The 18,575-nt window shown below is 38.0% G+C and overlaps 1 protein-coding gene, 1 long non-coding RNA gene and 1 pseudogene across 3 annotated transcripts in view; 2 read left to right on the top strand and 1 right to left on the bottom strand.

The window, feature by feature from the left end:
* The window catches only part of GASK1B (golgi associated kinase 1B), a 51,997-nt gene extending 51,755 nt beyond the window's left edge, over positions 1 to 242 (bottom strand). Inside the window, exon 1 of the mRNA XM_032248571.1 lies at positions 35 to 242. The gene's annotated coding sequence lies outside the window, so the exon portion shown is untranslated. The remainder of the gene's footprint in view (positions 1 to 34) is intronic.
* Positions 218 to 14,785, top strand: LOC116530488. 2 transcript variants are annotated; one of them, XR_004260026.1, is made up of 3 exons: positions 218 to 282; positions 2,942 to 2,974; positions 14,517 to 14,785. It is a non-coding gene; the product is annotated as an uncharacterized LOC116530488 (long non-coding RNA). The 2 variants fall into 2 exon arrangements; XR_004260027.1 differs by lacking the exon at positions 14,517 to 14,785 and adding an exon at positions 7,508 to 8,338.
* LOC116530564 lies at positions 12,644 to 12,757 on the top strand (annotated as a pseudogene).
* Positions 14,786 to 18,575: the final 3,790 nt, after the last annotated feature.

The raw sequence follows: 18,575 nt of genomic DNA, 5'->3' as shown, positions 1-18,575 counted from the left end.
GGTTAGGGCACAAGTGATCCCAGGAACTACTCACCTTACCATCTTGGCCGTTTACAGAGTAACATTTATCTTCCACCAGTTCCGGGAAGAGAAGGCCTAGAAGTTTAGGGAGAAAAAAAAAAGGTAAGAAAGAGTTAATATAAATGAGGGGAAAAAATAGAACAGTGAGATAACAGTGCACATAGATAAGGAAAGACATTTATAGTGTGCAGTTGCACGGTGCCACAGTTCACAAAAAGAAGTCGTGGATTCTCTCTGATTGGAGGCTTTTTCAAAAAACAGGTTAGGGATTGGCCTGGGTGGTTTGCATGTCCTGGCAACAAAAGCAGGGGCTGATGACCTTGGGGGTCTCAATTAGACTATGGTAAATCGAATCAAAAAGCAAGAAGACAGAAAGGGGACAGGGATTTTTCCTCCCCACAGAAAAAGAAGGTTGTGATACTGGTGAGTGGGTAAAAGATTAGCATATGGTGTATAATCCTAAAAATATTATATTTTACAATGCAAAAAAGAGCAAGGAGTTGGAATATATATGGAGGGAGAGAATAAAATTCCAAGTGGTAACTTGACAAAAATTATAATATGGCTATTATTTCAGCACCTCAAAATCAGTCCTTTTTTCCTCTTTAAAAGTCCTGCCACATGGAGGAACGAGAAGGAGCAATCCCAATATTGACAGTAGCCTAAAGTACCTGCGTATTTTGGCTAAACGTTGTGAGAATTCGGGCATCAAAGCAATTTTATTTGTGCTCAAAAACTCTTCAAGCACACATTTCCATACACACAGAATTATTTTCTAGATAGGAAATGTAAACTTTTTGCAAGGAAACTATACCAAAGCTGCATTTTATAACCATCTTATTATTTTCACAGTCAGAGGAATAACTGACCTGGCTCTAAAAAAATTGAAAGTAAGCCTTTGGCGGAGACCAGTTACAATAAGCAGACATCTCCTCTAGCTGTTTTTAGAGCTATTTTTTTCATAGAGAAATGCCTAGGAGGTAGGTAGAGTTGCGTGAGTTCGTAAATTTGGTTGACCTACCTTCCCGCCCCCACACCAAAAATGTCTCCTAGAAAAAGAACAATACACTGTCTCCTGCTATAGCCACAATAGGGATTAGTGGAGGCTACACTATCTGCTCTGAACTGTGATATTCAGAGAACGGGCTGCAAAGGGAGAAAGCCTGACTTTAAGTTCTCCTCATTTACCTCTTACATGTGGTCCCCCTGTGGCAAGTAATCTTACCTCTCTAAGCCTCAATTTCCCCCCTATGTAAGAGAAGGAAAATAACAGCACTTACTCCATCGGTTTCTCGTGATGGTTAAATGAGATAGCGGCCTTGGAATGATCGTTTGAAATATTCGGCAAAGTGTTTGTTTTTATCCCGCATGATGCCTCATTAAACTGCTTGGAGGCCCCTCTCCTCAGCCCAGGCCTCGGCAGATAGTCACCGCTGCACCACAGCAAAGCTCTCATGGTAGAATTGGGGATAAGCACACTGAATTATTTACAGCCAAGACACTGATATAACCAATACAGTGGATAAGCAGGGCTTGTCAGACATAATCAGAAAACAATTTTAGTGATTACCCCCACTGCCCACCGAAACCTGTCCTGTGGCCTGATGCCTGTTTGCCACATTTTTAAATGGAAACTCAGGCAGGCCCCATAACTTTTCTAGTCACACTTAAATTTTTTAAAAAGTTCTCCAGCTGTTAGCCATAGACATACAGACATGTAATATACATAAACTAATTAACATGTTTGATTCTGTATCACAGTCAATTTTTAAAATTTCTTTTACATTTTCAGAATTTCTCCAGAAGACAGTAGTCCCTCAAAAAGCATAACCAAAATCTACTGAAAAGAGACAGAGGGGATGCATCTTAGATTATTTTTTGTTCCTACTTAGAGCTCTTATTCCTTAACCACTCACCCCACTTTGAGTTTGGCTCTGGCTGTTCCAATGTAGCAGAAAAAGAGAAGCAATAATGGCAGAAATGGCCTTCCTACTCCATTGATATTGCTGTGAACTAGCTTATAAGCTCTCCAGGTTTGGTAGGTGTGTAAAGCTGACTCTGCGATCAGCATCTTGCAGTCGCTTCAAAGACACCACTATCAAAGCATCTCTCTGGCTGGCTGTTGATAGCCCCTCAGTCCCTTGAAACAAACTTGGTAGCCCCCTGTTCTGTTGAGATCACCTCATCTCTCCAGGCTGTTCTCTGAGGTAGCATTTAGGTAGACCCGGAGGCTGGTTTTCTCACTTGGGCCTCTGTGTACACAAGTGATCCAATGGACGTGGTCACCACCATTTGCTCCAAAAACCACAGACTTCCCAATGCAGCAGCTCACCTCCCTTAGAACAGCAGATCCACATCTCATTTTGGAATGTGGAAGCAATTCCCATCAATTGCTTATGGTCTCTATTAAAACTGAAAGGAAAGACATTTTCTGCCATCAGGTAGCGTGGAATACAGAGAAGTTTAATTTCGTTTTAGATAAATAAAGCAAAATTTCTTGAACAAGTGTTAGTTTGAAAATTTGTTGCCACAATACAACATTCATGTATAACTTACAATATAATCTGTGAGTGCGCATATAGAACTCAAAGCATTCATTATTATTAATATTATTAGATCAGAGAAATTAATAATCCTCATGTCTAAAGTATTTTCTCTTCTTAAAAAAATGACGGAAATTAAGTGAAAGAGTAGACAGTAAGACAATGATAGGGCCCACTAGAATTACCTAGAGACCTTTTCACATCTTTATGGAGATGGAGGGGCAAGGATGGTGATGGAGAAACAACATGAGCAGAGACAGGATTGTGGGAATATTCTATTTCTTCATTTAGATGGGATTTACAGAAGTATGTTTATTTTGAGGTAACACATTGACTATACATTTGTGATTTCTGTACTTTTCCATATTTATATATAGCTTATCCTTCAATCAAATTGGAAAAGGTGGTAAGTGAGTAGCTGTTTATTTTATATTCTTTATACCTTGTATATACGTTATAAATCTATATAGGAGGAGAGTAGGACTAATAATTTATTTACAATAAAAAATGCATGTTACTTCAGTCATTTAAAAATTAAGTTTAAATATTAAAGAACAGTAAAATCCCTGAAGATTTTTAAAATATATGAGTGTCTAGGCCCCATCCATCTTCCCAGAGAGTCTATATGATCTGAAGTAGGGCCCAGGAATCCTACTTACAATGTGCAGAGTTATAATTCACTGTCCTATGAGTTAAATACTTAGTTCTAGAAGCAAATTAACACCTTTTCACAGTTAAATGACGTCTTAGGTTTCACTGGCAACAAAGTAATCTGTAAATCCTTTTAGGCTTCCAATTATAAGATCCTAGTTTGGTCAAGGTTATTTGCCTTCAGTCTGGCACAACTCCTGGACCAGACTAGATAGTGAATCGGGCCTCATTTTTCCACCCCCAGCACTCTCATTTCCCCTACTCCTGTCAGGTAACTTGCTGCGACTGTGCAGCAGCTTGGCCATCTTCTGAGAGTGCTTGGGAAAGCAAAGGACAATATTTAAGGGTTCCAATCACCGAGAAGCTAAGTACTAAAGTTTTCCTCGCCGTTGTTGACCCATGCTTGTTGCACAGATTGCAGACCTGCAGATGGACGCCTTGTTCCTGGTTCACTGTTACCCAGACCCTTCCACTGGGGGCCCCTATCCCTTGCTCCTCACATTCCTGATTTCTAGGACCCATAACCCTACTATAATTATAATCCCAGCATTAGCCTAGGTTCCTGGGTACAACCTTTGCCCTACTTATTGTATGGAATTTGCTAATACCTTTGCCATCCATTCCAACAACAGGCCTGGATAGCACCAAGCTGTCCTGTCCTGTCCTGCTGCTGAAAAAATTTTAAGTTAATAATCTTTGAAGTTTTGTCATAAAAGTGTTAAATAGTACTCTATACTACATCTGCCTTTTGAACTGTATGCAAAAGAAGTTATATTGACTATGTTATATTTTATAGAAATATGTAAATTGTTCTATTATAAAGACACATGCACATGTACGTTCATTGCAGCACTGTTTACAACAGCAAAGACCTGGAACCAACCCAAATGCCCATCGATGATACATTGGACAAGGAAAATGTGGCACATATACACCATGGAACACTATGCAGCTATAAAAAACTATGAGTTCATGTCCTTTGTAGGTACATAGATGAATCTGGAAACCATCATTCTCAGCAAACTGACACAAGAACAGAAAATCAAACACCGCATGTTTTCACTCATAGGTATGTGAACAATGAGAACACATGGACATAGGGAGGGGAGCATCACACACTGGGGTCTGTGGTGGGGATAGGGGAGGGACAGTGGGGAGTGAGGATGTTGGGAGGGATAACATGAGGAGAAATGCCAGATATAGGTGATAGGGGGATAGAGGCAGCAAACCACATTGCCATGTATGTACCTATGCAACAATCCTGCATGATCTGCACGTGTACCCCAGAACCTAAAGTACAATGAAATAAATAATTAAATATGTGCACTTTTATCTGACACTTGATTGCTTACCCCTAAGGACATCATTTCTGTTGACCTACACTAGTACATCTATTTGCAGCAGGAGAAGCACTTTTGGAGAAAATCACCTGTCCCCTAAGAACTGGTCTTACAAATCTATGAAGTAACATTAAGTGCCATAGCCTAATCACTCATAGATGACCAAAAGAACACCAAACAGGCATATTTCCAGCAGATAAAATGCCTAGCACTGCATGGTATTAGATATTCTCTCCTCTGTCTAATATTATACCATACACCGTCCTCTGTTTTTCTAGTAGGGAAATCTCCTGCAATAATCCATTTGCCTCACTTCCCTAGAAAGGCTTGTTTCATTATTTGATGTTGTGTCTGTGTTAGGATGGTTCTGCCATGTGACCAGAAACTGAGCAATGTTTGCATGAGCATACCATGATATGGTAAACAGATGAAATGTCTGACAGCCAATTTGACATATATTTTTAATGATAGGTATTTATAAAGTTATTATTTCACTTCTTATTAGGTGAGTTATGCATGTTAGAATAATTTGCATTTGTTTTATAGTTGTAAAACCTGATAATTCATAGAGTCATCATAGAATAAAGTAAGAATTAGGAAAACTGGAGGTTGCCCTGGGTTTCTTCAAAAATCCCCCAGGCAATCGAGACAACTAAGCTTCTCTGTTTCAGAAGTGAGCACTCAGTTTTTCTATACCCTGCTCTATCTCTGTCCCCAGGCCACACACACAGAGGAGAAACCAGAACAGACACACTGGCTCTAGGTCACTCCTGGCATAGACAGAACAACCCACATAGCAGCAGTTTTCTGTCTTTTTAAAGGAATAAAGATTGGATGAAGCTGTCTCAACCCTTGGGCTCCTTGCAGGAAACTAGTGCAGAACAACAAATTATTTTTTCTCTCCTCGCCTAAGGTATAGTTTCTGTAAAAGAAAACAATCTACAGAGTACACTTAAGGGAAGGAAAGGCCCCTGGCTTGACTAGATTAAATCTGGAACGTTATAGATGTATTGGTACTATAAACAAACACCTTAGAGTGCAGGAGAACAATGTAGAGAAAAATTTGGAATCTTTTATTCATTTGAATCTGGTAGTTTTGAAACTGAGTTGGATCACCTACTGTGATTCAGATATATGTAGCATATCTGATAAGATGTTGGGGTATGTAACTACATACACAAGTTTTAAGGATTGATAGCGAAACTGAACTGGAAAAGAATGTGTTAATGTTACATACCCTACCCATTCACCCATCCCCACCTCCCTGGTGCTACGGATTCAAGCACCAGAAAAGAAGAACTACAGGAAGGCACTGATGGAAATATTTTCATATATTACTCTATGCAATATCAAAGCATCAGCAGCCATTGGCTTGCAAGATGAGGAAATGTGATGCAGGCTCATGGAGCATCTCATCCTCTCCATTACCTCTCAGGTATTGCAACTTCTGGAGCACTGGTGAGTAGCTCCCATGGTGTGGACTTCATGGTTACCATAGAAGGCAGCAACAGCAGCAGGTGCAGCAGTAAGTTGCCCATAAGTAGCTGCACAGAGAGTAAACATCCATGAGAGAGTCTTGCATTGTAGAGGATTTTAAGCACATGAACTATAAGACAAGGCATCCCTAGGACACAATAAGTGCTTTTTAGAGAGGTGCTGGAGGTCTTGTTTTACACAACAGAGGGTGAAAGTCAGTGCAGTTCAAATCACTCCTGCCTAAGAATGCTTGGTAGCCATGGGCTAGTGAGACTTGGAGAAATGTACGTTGCACAACACTTTAAAATTTACTGAAGACCTACTCAGTGCCCATCACTAAAGCTGGATTATGTGGGAAGTATGCAATGTCTAAGGCACTGCCTGGACATTAATTGAATGAAGAAAGAAAAGAAAGAGAGAGATAGAGAGTAGGAAGGAAGGAAGGAAGGAAGGGAGGGAGGGAGGGAGGGAGGGAAAGAGAGAGAGAGAGAGAGAGAAAGAGAGAGAGGAAGGAAGGAAGGAAGGAAGGAAGGAAGGAAGGAAGGAAGGAAGGAAGGAAGGAAGGAAGGAGAGAAAAGAAAGAAACATATTAAGTTGATAAAACACATTCCAAGGCCAGTGGTTCTCAAAGTGTGGCCCTGGGCCAGCTTCATCAGCTTCACCTAGGAATTTGTTAGAAATGAAAATCCTCAAAACCTACCCCAGACCTACAGAATTGGAAACTGGAGGACAGTCTCTGTGATCTGTGTTGAAACAACCCCTCCAGGTGACTGTCCTAGTGAGAAGCTCCAAAAAGAATGGGGCATTTCAGGAGGAAGATAGGAAGATGCCAAAAGAGGAAGGACAGAAAAGCAAAAGAATGGGAGAAGATTCAAAAAACATTTGCATTTTATCTAAGGTTGTTCTATTCCTTTTCCCGTCTTTATGAGAGTTCCATTTCCTTCCTGATATTTTATCCTTTGGATTGGAAAACACAGAATGTGTTAACATCACGTACCCTGCCCAGCCACCCACTCACCTACTCAACCCTATAGATTTAAACCCCTTCTCAAAGCAAGTTCACAGCATGTAGAAACTGGAAAAAGAAGGAATTTAAGAGAGACTACAGTTCACAGCCCATGGAATGAAAACCAGGAGTGCTCATGGCTGAGTGTGGAGGGACTGCCTATGGAAAAATGCCAGAGAAAAATCAATCCTTGACAGGCCATCACCAGTTATGAATCCATAAAGACTCCTTTTATAGTAAAATCGCACAGCTTTCCAAAAGGCAGTCATCGGGTTCCCATGGTCATGTAACATGAAGCATAGCCAAAAATTATAAGCCTAAAAGGTTTTGGTTAGAAGCTTGGAATGGGTTCTGAAATAAAAAGATGAAAAGATACCAAGGAGTATAATACAGAGAAAAGAGTTGAATATTTTTATAAGAATGAACATGTCGTTCTCTAAATATAACACATTCCAATTATTTTTCCACAGGAAATGACCAGTGATTTGGTTAAGAATGCACATTATACTGCAGTACTTTGGGGAATGAAGCCACCCCTGACTGAGGTGACCATCAGTTCAGAGGCAATTCCTTGTTTTATTTTTGCACTAATTGCTTAGAGAAATAGCAAGACAATATAATTTATGACAATAAATCTGCATTTAACCAAGTTTAGGAATTTGTGAACAAAAAGGTTAGTATCTCAGGTAGGTACTTTTGGCAAGATATTTAATTTTTCTCAATTTCCTCATCGAAAAACTAAGACCATTATATCTAGTACACAGAACGGTTCTAATAATTAAATTGCATGTTATATGTAAAGCACTTAGCACAGTGCTTGATATACTGTAAGATGTAATTGCTCATGCATTATTTTCTCTTTTCTTGCAAGGAAGATACTAATGTCTAGGCACTCTCTAAAGAGACCTAAGACGCTGTTGATAAAATACACTGATCAACATATGATTTTGGGTTCAAGAAACAGTTGTCAGCATTAGTAAGTTACTAATGCAGCAAATTTTCCAGAATTTGCTTCACTATTTCCTTCTATACTTAACAGAAGACTTGAAAGATAATCAGGAATATATTCTGCATGCTACTTTAGATTCAAATCTTTGGCTATTTTTGCCTTTGAAATTTAGAACCACTCTATGGTAACCTATGTTAGGCTATAATAAGGTGAGTAATGGCAATGTAATTGAAATGGGTGGGGGTATCATAATTGAGTGCTGGTTTCACCTTTCTTACTAATGGCATCTATCTCACAGAGCCGGTGTGAGGATTAGATGAATTAATACGTGCAAGCTTTATCATACCAAAAATAATAATAACAAAGTTGGTTTTGTCATTATCAGGTGGGGAAAGACGGACCTTAAAAATATTCATTTATTATGGTCAAAATGAGATTCAGAGTTGCTCATGTCCATTTATACTTTGATCAAGGGAGAGGTCACCCAGTTATTGGATCAATTTAGTCAGTTCTTCAGGCAGATATCTCCCTATTATGGAGAAACCTGTAATAGCTTATTAGAGACTGAGGTGTTTGTTGTCATATTTTTAGACTCTTCTATTATTCTTTTATTTTTTCATTTAAAATATTTTCGAGCAACTATCACGTCATAGGGCATTGTGAAAGTACTTTGGAAGTAGCAGTTGAATGATATTCAATGGCCTAGCAGTCAAGGGGCGTATAGGATCCTACCTTCTAGACTGGACTCTCTCTCAAAATTTCATCTCTGTCCTGTCCTCCACCTTCTTCCTCATCTACCACCCTGAGAACCTGCCCAAACAGAACAGAAATGTGTAGTTTCAGGTCTCATTTCTTTCCATTCTGTCTCAATATGATTAAGTAGATCATGCCTACATATCTCAAATATGTTGATTCTAATCATGCCAAATTTGTCTACCAAGTGACAGTATTGGACTGCTTTGGGTAGTTTTATAGATAATTCATTTTCATTGATAAATAATTCACCTACCAATCTATCATAAGTTTCCAACTGAACCAAAGCTTATTTTCACTTATTCAATTATTGAATCATGGAAAAAAAAGACATTCTTCTTTTTGTTAAATAAGAAAAATGCTTTACAATTAATTAAATTTCAGCTCACTGGTGGATATATTTCTCTCTAAAATATACAGTTTTGCAAAATAAAAAAGTTTAATAAGATGAGTTTTGAATTTCTGCAGCTAAAGCATACAAGTGAGAAGCTTCGTGAACATAAATTCATCACTAAACATTTTTATTTCTTTTAAAGTTTTCCATGGAGAGCACAATTCAAAATTAACATGTATAACTTTCTGCTTCAAGCAGTATATTTTGTTAGGCTGGAAATTCTCAAAGACCCTCTTGCCTAAAACCTAGACCAAGAATAAATAAGGAAAAAAGCACATAATTTATTGTTTACAAATTTCCTACAAGTGAAAGTTTCTCAAATGTAAAACTTCCATAAATTGACATCGAGTTACCTGCGGTTAATACTAGAAATCACAAGCATGCAAAGAAAAAAATACAGAGAGAGAGGGAATTTTTGAAATTATTTGAATCCAAACATAAATATAGATAGATAGATAGACAGATAAATGGTTTAAAGCAAGACAAAGGGAACATGAAAGAAAAAAGTTTTTAAAATGATTGGGTACACATTAAAAACAATTTTAAAAATAACACTAAGAAATGATAAAACTGTTCAAATTAAAATTCACTGGATAAAATGCTGCGCCCTGGACTCAACAGTGTAGTTTACATTCAACTAAATCTTCTACAAAGATAAGTTTAAAAATTAGAAATACATATACATATACATATATAGTGAAGGCATTGGAAAGCCGGTGTAAGCAACACTGAGCAGCTAGAATCCTTGAGAAAGGAAAGCAACAAGATGTATTCAACATTCACCTCGGAACTTTCCTGAAGGCATTTTCCAAATTGTGGTGAAGATGAAAAGAGCCCAAGAACAAAGCAGGAGTCTCACACGTCAGAAGAGACAAAGTCTGGCATTTCAGGATGCCAAACTGGATACTATCTGAAGAGCAAACTAGATAGCATGAGGAGAAATGCCAGATATAAATGATGGGGAGGAAGGCAGCAAATCACACTGCCATGTGTGTACCTATGCAACCATCTTGCATGTTCTTCACATGTACCCCAAAACCTAAAATTTCAATAAAAAAAAGAAAATTTAAAAAAATAAATAAAAATAAATTATCTTTTGGAAAAAAAAAGAAAGAAAGAAAGAAAGAAAAGACAGGAAGCTAAGAGAGTGTCCCCAAATCTGCATCATTTGCCTCAAATTGTAGGTAAACTTCTGACTTGTGCATGTACAAGGGAAACCTTCAAAATATGTAGCAGGAAACAGCAAACAGCTCAAATGCTGAGCAGTAGTTTCAGCAGCTGAACGGCACTGTGGAGTTAGAGCTTAGAATTCAACCCAGAAGGAGTGTCCAGGACTTGGGCAAAGCCACTTTCTAAGATGAATGGTCACATCCTATAAGTAACAAGTTAAAAAGGTCAAGCATAACAAAGCTTAAAACCAAGTCTCAACTGGATCAAAATCATTCACTGAAGTGCTTTATAACTGAAACACAAAAAGCACTTTTCTGGGAACATCATATACAGAATGTACAGTAGCCATCTATATTCTGAAACTTGATTGAAAATTATAAAACATGCTGAAAATAACAACAGCAAATGACCAACATGAAGGGAAAAGGCGGGAAATTTAGAAATAAAAACAAAAAAGACGCAGGCTCTAACCTTCAGGAACTCGAGGAGGTAGGCGTGCAGCTGCTGCCATCAGAGCCTGAGCCTAAGCCTGACGCAGCAGGTCTACGTCACTTCCTGCGCCCACGCGCGCACCCCGGCTTTCTCGCTGAAGTTTGGGCTCTGTACTAGTGAAGTCTCTGGCTCTTCCAGTCCACGAGCCCCCGCCTCTATCCAAAGGCCTTTGTCCTGTGCTGTCTGCGAAGCCACCGTCTCCCTGCTTGCCCACCAAGCATGGCCAAGGTGGTTGGCTGCCAGTTTCCACCTCCATAAAGGCAGCGGAACGTTTCATACCGGAAGTTCTTTGGCTGGCACTCCCACAGTTCTATGAAATAAAATTCCTTAAAGCCCTATGAAGTATGAAAGGTTTCCCCTGCTCTTCGGCTTGCTCTTTAAACAAATTTTGTTTGTATCGTACAGAAGAGAGAAAAGGCTGGCTTGCGATCGCATTATTAACCAATGGGGACATTGCAGTTCTTACCAGGAGATGAGCTATGCTTAGAAGACTCAGACTTTTTAGAAAATCATTTCTCCACTTAAAAAAAAAAATGAAGGCGGGAAAAAAATTTCACAATATACTGATGAACAGTCACCGTGTTTATAGTTTCCATATGACTATTCTAAAATAAAATATTTGTCCCAAGACCTATATGGCAAGTCGGTAGATAAGAGGTATTTGCAAAGTGCTACTTATTAGTATGCTAACTTGTATGAATTAATCCTAATGAATAATGAGGGTTGACTGGTCTTGCTTGAAATTGTGCCTGTGAAAGTTATAGCACTCTTATTTAAAGTGTATTATGGTGCTCGCTTGCTTAATTTAATCTTCAAACATTGTACTATGCGACAACTATAAAATATTAATGCTATTGTTACCGCCGGGCGCGGTGGCTCAAGCCTGTAATCCCAGCACTTTGGGAGGCCGAGGCGGGTGGATCACGAGGTCAAGAGATCGAGACCATCCTGGTCAACATGGTGAAACCCCGTCTCTACTAAAAATACAAAAAATTAGCTGGGCATGGTGGCGCGTGCCTGTAATCCCAGCTACTCAGGAGGCTGAGGCAGGAGAATTGCCTGAACCCAGGAGGCGGAGGTTGCGGTGAGCGGAGATCGCACCATTGCACTCCAGCCTGGGTAACAAGAGCCAAACTCCGTCTCAAAAAAAAAAAAATGATATTGTTATCAAAACAAGAAAAAAATATTATTTTATTATGTCAAAAGTTTAAATAAGATGTTCCACTGCCATTGTTCTAACTGTCCAGTGTATTAGCGCTTCTTTGAAGTGCTTACGAGGTGGATCCATGAATTCCTTAAGCTTTCTGCCAGAATTCAAAAGGTCTAATTAAATGGTGAACAGTAAGTAGACTGAGGCAAATTTCCAGTAATGCTGTCATTTTTTCTGCTGTGCCTTTAGCTTGATGATTACAACACAATTCTGTTTAAAACCAAATGGCATTAGTTCTTATCTATTCCCCAAATTGGAAATTTATTTCAGTCAATATTTCAAAGAAATATGAAGTCATAACAAACGCTATCATTATTTTTGCTCTGAAGTGCAAAGAAGATAGAGAGATTTAGAACTAGTCATCATTTAATGGTGTTTAATAACATTTATTTTCAGTATATTTAATATGGGTCATATTTTTTACCTCCTCTAAAGAGGAATAATGTTTATTGATTAAAAGTGAAAAATAATGGTTTAGACACCAATTCTTTTTCAAAATCTTTGACTATAGTATGCATTATACAATGGATTTCATTCTTCATGAGATTTTTTAGTTTACCTAAAAGTAGAGGTAATGACTTAGAGAGAGTTCTACAGGAGACTCAGACTTTAAAATACTTAATTAATCAATAAAAGAAGTCCATGGCCATACCACCCTGAACGCGCCCGATCTCATTTGATCTTGGAGGTTAAGCAGGGTCAGGTTAGTACTTGGATGGGAGACCGCCTGGAAATACCGGGTGCTGTAGGCTTTTAAAAATTATAAAATTTAGAAAAAAAAAAAAAAAAGAAAGAAAGTAAAGCAAAAGATGAGGAGTGGGAGAATGTCAACAGAAAATTAGAAGCTATAAAAAATCAGGTGGTGCTGGGCGCAGTGGCTCACACTTGTAATCACAGCACTTTGGGAGGCCGAAGTGGGATGAGGTCAGGAATTTGAGACCAGCCTGACCAACATGGTGAAACTCTGTCTCTACTAAAAATGCAAAAATTAGCCAGGCATGGTGCCCGTAATCCCAGCTACTCAGGAGGCTGAGGCAGGAGAATTGCTTGAACCTGGGAGGCGGAGGTGGCAGTGAGCTGAGATCCCACCATTGCACTCCAACCTCGGTGACAGACGAAGACTCTGTCTCAAAAAAAAAAATTATGTAGACATTCTTAGTCTGAAATTTTTTAGAAATCTGAAATTATAAAGTATTTATTTGATTTTAAAGGCAGATAGAACAAAGGAGAACACAAAGTTTGTGAAGTCAAAAACAGGTCCCTAGAAAATATTAAATATAAAAGCAAAGTATTAGAAAAATAAACAGAAAAACATCAAGTGTTTAAGATATGTATTGGACACAGTTAAAAAACAAAACATGGGTGTAACTGGATGTCCCAAAGAAAAGAGAAAGACATTGTGGCAGAAATAATATTTTAAATGACAGTGATAGAATTTTCAAACTCAAAAACACATCAGTCCAAATATTAAGTAAAATGATTGAACTCAATACAAGATATGTGTGATAAGATTATCAATAAACACCTCATAGTTCACTTACTAAAAAAAACAAAATATATGCAATTGGAAAGAGAATTTGTAAACTAAAAGGTAGGTCAGAAGAAAATACCCAAATTGACATACAGACAAAGAGGATGGAGAATACAGAAAGGGCATAAGAGATTTATCGGACACAATAAAAAGATTTACTCAATGTACAGAAAGATAGTAGAAAAAAATTGAACTAAAACAATATTTGAAGAGAAAATAGCCAACAATTTTTCAGATTTAAGAAATGCTAGAAACCTCCAGAAGGATAAACACATTTCCGTTTTATAAGGAAGCAATATAAAGTTTGGATAATTGAGGTTTCATCATATTTTTATGGAATATTAGAAATGGAAGAGGCCTGAGAGATAAACTAAATATAACCCACTGATTTTATAGAAGTAGCAGCTTGAGGGGTCTACCAGTAAATAACTTGAGAGTAAGACAGAATAAGAACTCTTAAATTCAAATTAAGTGATATTTTCACTATACAAGACTTTCTCTCCTATTTAATTTTCTTAAATCAACAGCATTATCAGAAGATAGACAGTCTATCATTTTAAATATAGATTTTCTTAAACTACTTTTTAAATCTTTCTTGTTGACTTTCATAATGTCAGGAATATTGATAGTGAAAAAAAGTAATATTATGTCAGTCTCTATTTAAGATCACATTAGAGGCAGATCAGGGACTACATTTCAGGTCTCTGAACTTTCAAGAACAGAGTGTTTTTCACATCCAGGTTTGTTTTTTATGTTGGCATTTGAGCACTGCAACCTCAACCAAAAACCACTGTTAGTTTGCCTTCATTTTTAGCCTTAGCAATTATTTGTTATGTGATCCATACACTTTCTAATCTAATTATCTATATTATGTGAAAGCGGGGTGGAGGAGAACAGAAACACAGGTGGAGAAAGGAAATATGATTTGTTGATAGCAGACATCTACCTTTTGTCTACCTTTGTTTTCTTATTTCTTACAGTAATAGACCCCTCCACTCTCCTGGATGTAAGAATGAATACATGGCTAAGCTATGGCAAAAACAGTACATCTCCCTGTTAGGACAGCAACTGGTCCAGGGTTGAGAACTTTACTCAAGCTTGGAATATTAGCCTTCTTCCAGGACTTTTAAATTGAGAACCTCTACTCTCTAGTCATGAAGTGATGAGTTTATGATCCCAGGAACTGGGATAGCACACAGCATTTCAGCCAGCTTGAGAAAATGAAGCCACTGTTTAGAACGAAGCACAGGAGGAGAAGGAAGAGAATAATATGGATTAGAGCCTCTAGTTCTATGTTTCATCTTCTCTGTCCTTACCATAATTAATTTGCCAATGAATTTACCCTTTTGCCTAACAAACTCAAATTAAGTTTCAATCACTTTCATTTCAAAGATTTTTGATTGATGCAGAGATTTGTACAGATGGTCCCCAAGTTTTGGCTCAACTTATAATTTTTCAACTTTACAATGATGCAAAAGCTACATGCATTCAGTAGAAACCATACTTTGAATTTTTATCTTTTCTGAGGCTATGGATATGAGGTAATAATCTCCTATGATGCTGGGTAGCAGTAGTGAGCCACAGCTCCAAGCCATTTGATCATGAGGACTGAAAATGATACTGCACTCTGTCATATGCTATATTCAATAAATTACATGATATATTCAACACTTTATTATATAATAGTCTTAATGTTAGATGATTTTGCCCAACCATAGGCTAATGTAAGTGTTCTGAGCACATTTTAAATAGGGTGAGCTAAGCTATGATATTTGGTAGTCTAGGATATTATGAATATATAATGGCTTATCAGAGAGGTAAGTCTAGGATTAGCTATACTTAGAATTGAAATCTTATTGATTACAGACTTTTAAATGTGGAACTTGCTGAAACAAGATGGGATGGGGACAATGTAAATCACTCCATCCCTATCTGGGAGTACGATATGCCTGTTATGTAGTGTAGTAGTTTGAATGGTGCTTCCAAAAATTCATATCCACCTGAAACCTCAGAATATGGCCTTGATTGGAAACGGGGCCTTTGTGATGTAATTAAGTTGAGGTCATACTGAATTACAGCGGGTCCTAAATCGAATGACTGGTGTCCTTATCAGAAGAGGAGGGTGCACACAGAGACACAAGGAAGAGGCATAGGAAGATGGAGGCAGAGACTGGAGTGATGCAGCTACAATCCAAGGAAGCCAAGGATTGCGAGAGCTGCCAGAAGCTAGGAGGAGGCAAGGAAGTATTATAGACTGCAGGAAGATGCAGGAGAGAAATATGCTTTAGTTAAAACCAACTCATCTGAAGAAGACTGAGAATAGCCGACTCATCAAACAGATGACAGATGTAGGTTTTGTGGCTCTGACAATTGCACAGTTTGGAGAGCCCATTTAACTAAAAGAATACAAATTTAGATACTAAAGTAAATATTTACTTAGAAAACACACAAAAATAAGTTACAACATTTTAAAAGTTAATACAACAAACATCACGATTTCAAAAATTTAATAAATTACTCTTGTTATTAGTGTCATCATTAACTGCCTGATACAGCTTTATAATATTTATTCTACTTTTTTTTTTTTTTGGCTGGATATTCTTTGAGAAGTTCTTTAAGGAGCAATGATTTTTTAAAATATTTCCTCTAGGGAGGATAGAAAAATAACCTAGTCTTTAATATCATTTATTGAAATTTATTTTTCATTATTTAAATTTAGAAAATGTTTTTCCATTTCACATCTAGTTATTGAATTTTGCTGCTTCTAAATACCTCCAGTTTCTTGCTTACATGACTTTTTGTCTGGAAACAAGCCCTCAGAGAATCCCAACCATTTGATTTAGCAGAGTATGCCTGCCCCCAACATTTTCACACACACACACACACACAGAGACACACACACACAATTTCTGCAGCATCTGGTCTAACTTGTCCAGATTTCACTTATTTTTTTTTTTTCACTCCTTCAAGTCTGGGATTTGTGATGTTAAATAGCTATGAAGCCTAATTCTTAGTTTCCAGGCAGAGATGAGAGCGAGGAGTAATTCAAGCTCTTCTCATTGGGGTTAAAAATAAGGTCCAGATACTTGATTAGGTTAACCAATGGTTGTTCCTGGAGGCCAGGAGAATGTAGACGTAGTGCTGATAGCCTGCTCTCGATCCATCTATAGTGTAAAAACACCACCAGGCCTAAGGCTATGACCTTTAAGCTGGGGCAGCCCATTTGCTAATGTGCAGCCATGGCTGCTACTTCTTCCCCAAACGGATGGTATAAGTAAGAAGCACATGAGCTTAAGCTTCTTTAGCTTCATGATACATCCACCTCTGCATAGAGCTTGGGTTAGGATAGGCCCATTTTGCCATTGACTGGTGATCCTAGATAGTTGAACAATCAGGAACTATGCTGACAGTAAAGCTGAATTTTCTACCTTCACAATATCCGATGCTTCATGATCTTCTCTGCTGTCCTTTTACCAAGATTAACTTCATTGTTACCTCTTCTTTCTCCCTCTGATTTATTCTCTCCCTGTACATCCAGTAATTACCTCTGCTTATTTGCAATATTTCACTTATATCATGGCCTTGACATTTATTAGTTATTTGGAGTTTTTTTTTTCAGTTGAAAACACACACACACACACACACACACCCCAAAAAAAACTCAACTCAAGCTTCCAGAAAAAGAAATTTGGTGGGTTATTATCTCTGGAACATATAGAGGTAGAGTGGGCGTCATGCAGCTCAGTCAGGTCTGGCTGTGTTTCTCTGTGATTCTCCTGGCATTACCCTTATCCAAGGGCTGGCTTCATCCTCAGGCTGATTTTCCCCCTAATCACAAGGTAGCTGCCTGAAGCAGCAGACCCTACATGCTCCCTCTTTTATGATTAAGCAAAAAAGATTATAAGCATCCCAGAACCACTCAACATTTCTGAGCTTTGTGCAGAAGCCACTCTTAATAAAAGAGTGTCATATAGGTTTATGCCTTGGTTGCATGCTCCCTGCAGAACCAATAACTATACTAAATGATTTTGAATTGTCCCTGGACTTGGCTATGGAATCAATTCCACACAAATATTTAATCTCCTGGCTGCTGCACAGTGGGGAATGCTTAGATGTTGGGGATGCAAACAAAATGTCCATTATAATCACAGTGTATTCTCTTTTTATAAAACTGTGAGATCCTAGAAGATAAAACCATGAGATCCTGGAAGATAGAGACACTATTGATTCACCTCTGTATCTTAAGGTCCTAACCTATGGCTGGCATACAGTCAATATTAACAGCCACCTGAAAGAATGAACAAATGAAATAATAATTGATTCTCCTCAAAACTATATTTGTCAGCAACCATTTCTGTAATTCTTAAAGAATATTATAATTGTAATAACCCCATTCTCCATGGTTACAATTTTTATTAATTGCTTCCTGGTCTCTCATTTGATTTCAATACATTGCCGATTATTTTTAGAGCTGCCATTAACACAGATTTCAATCGCTGTCCTGTTTTCCCCTTGAGCAGTGAAGTGGTTGCCATGGAAACAGAATCCAGTGCCTCCTTCTAAAGCCTCACATCAATGCAATTTGATGAGAGGAACTAACACACTACCTCGTACCTGTATTTTATAAGTCTGAAGATCTATTGCCTGTAAAAGATGCAAGTCATTACTGGGATAAAGCATCCTTGATGAAGCATGGATTTGACAACTTGTCCAAAAAGATGTATCAGAGCTCTCATCTGGAAATAATGCCCTAATCAGTGTAGGAGAAAGGTTTTAATGCTTGAATTGACTAAAAATGTGAAGTCACAAGGTAGATTTTATTTAAAGGTGGGAGGAGAAATAATTTTAATTGGCACCACTCATACAGCACAAAGTCACAGACAAGTAGCCTTTCTCGAAGTCCCATGGTGATTATTTGGGAAGAAGCCCGGTTTCCCTCAACTCAACCCTATACAAAAAACTGGATATGAAGTCTAATCCAGGTAGAATGGGGGTAGGAAGAGGGAGTAGCTTCCCAGGCATCTCTGGATGAGGTAGCT

Source organism: Sapajus apella, unplaced genomic scaffold (assembly GCF_009761245.1).
Source record: "Sapajus apella isolate SASKATOON/1434 unplaced genomic scaffold, GSC_monkey_1.0 scaffold67, whole genome shotgun sequence".
In the NCBI taxonomy this organism is placed as follows: Eukaryota; Metazoa; Chordata; class Mammalia; order Primates; family Cebidae; genus Sapajus; species Sapajus apella.
This window is presented reverse-complemented; position numbering and strand designations above follow the sequence as displayed.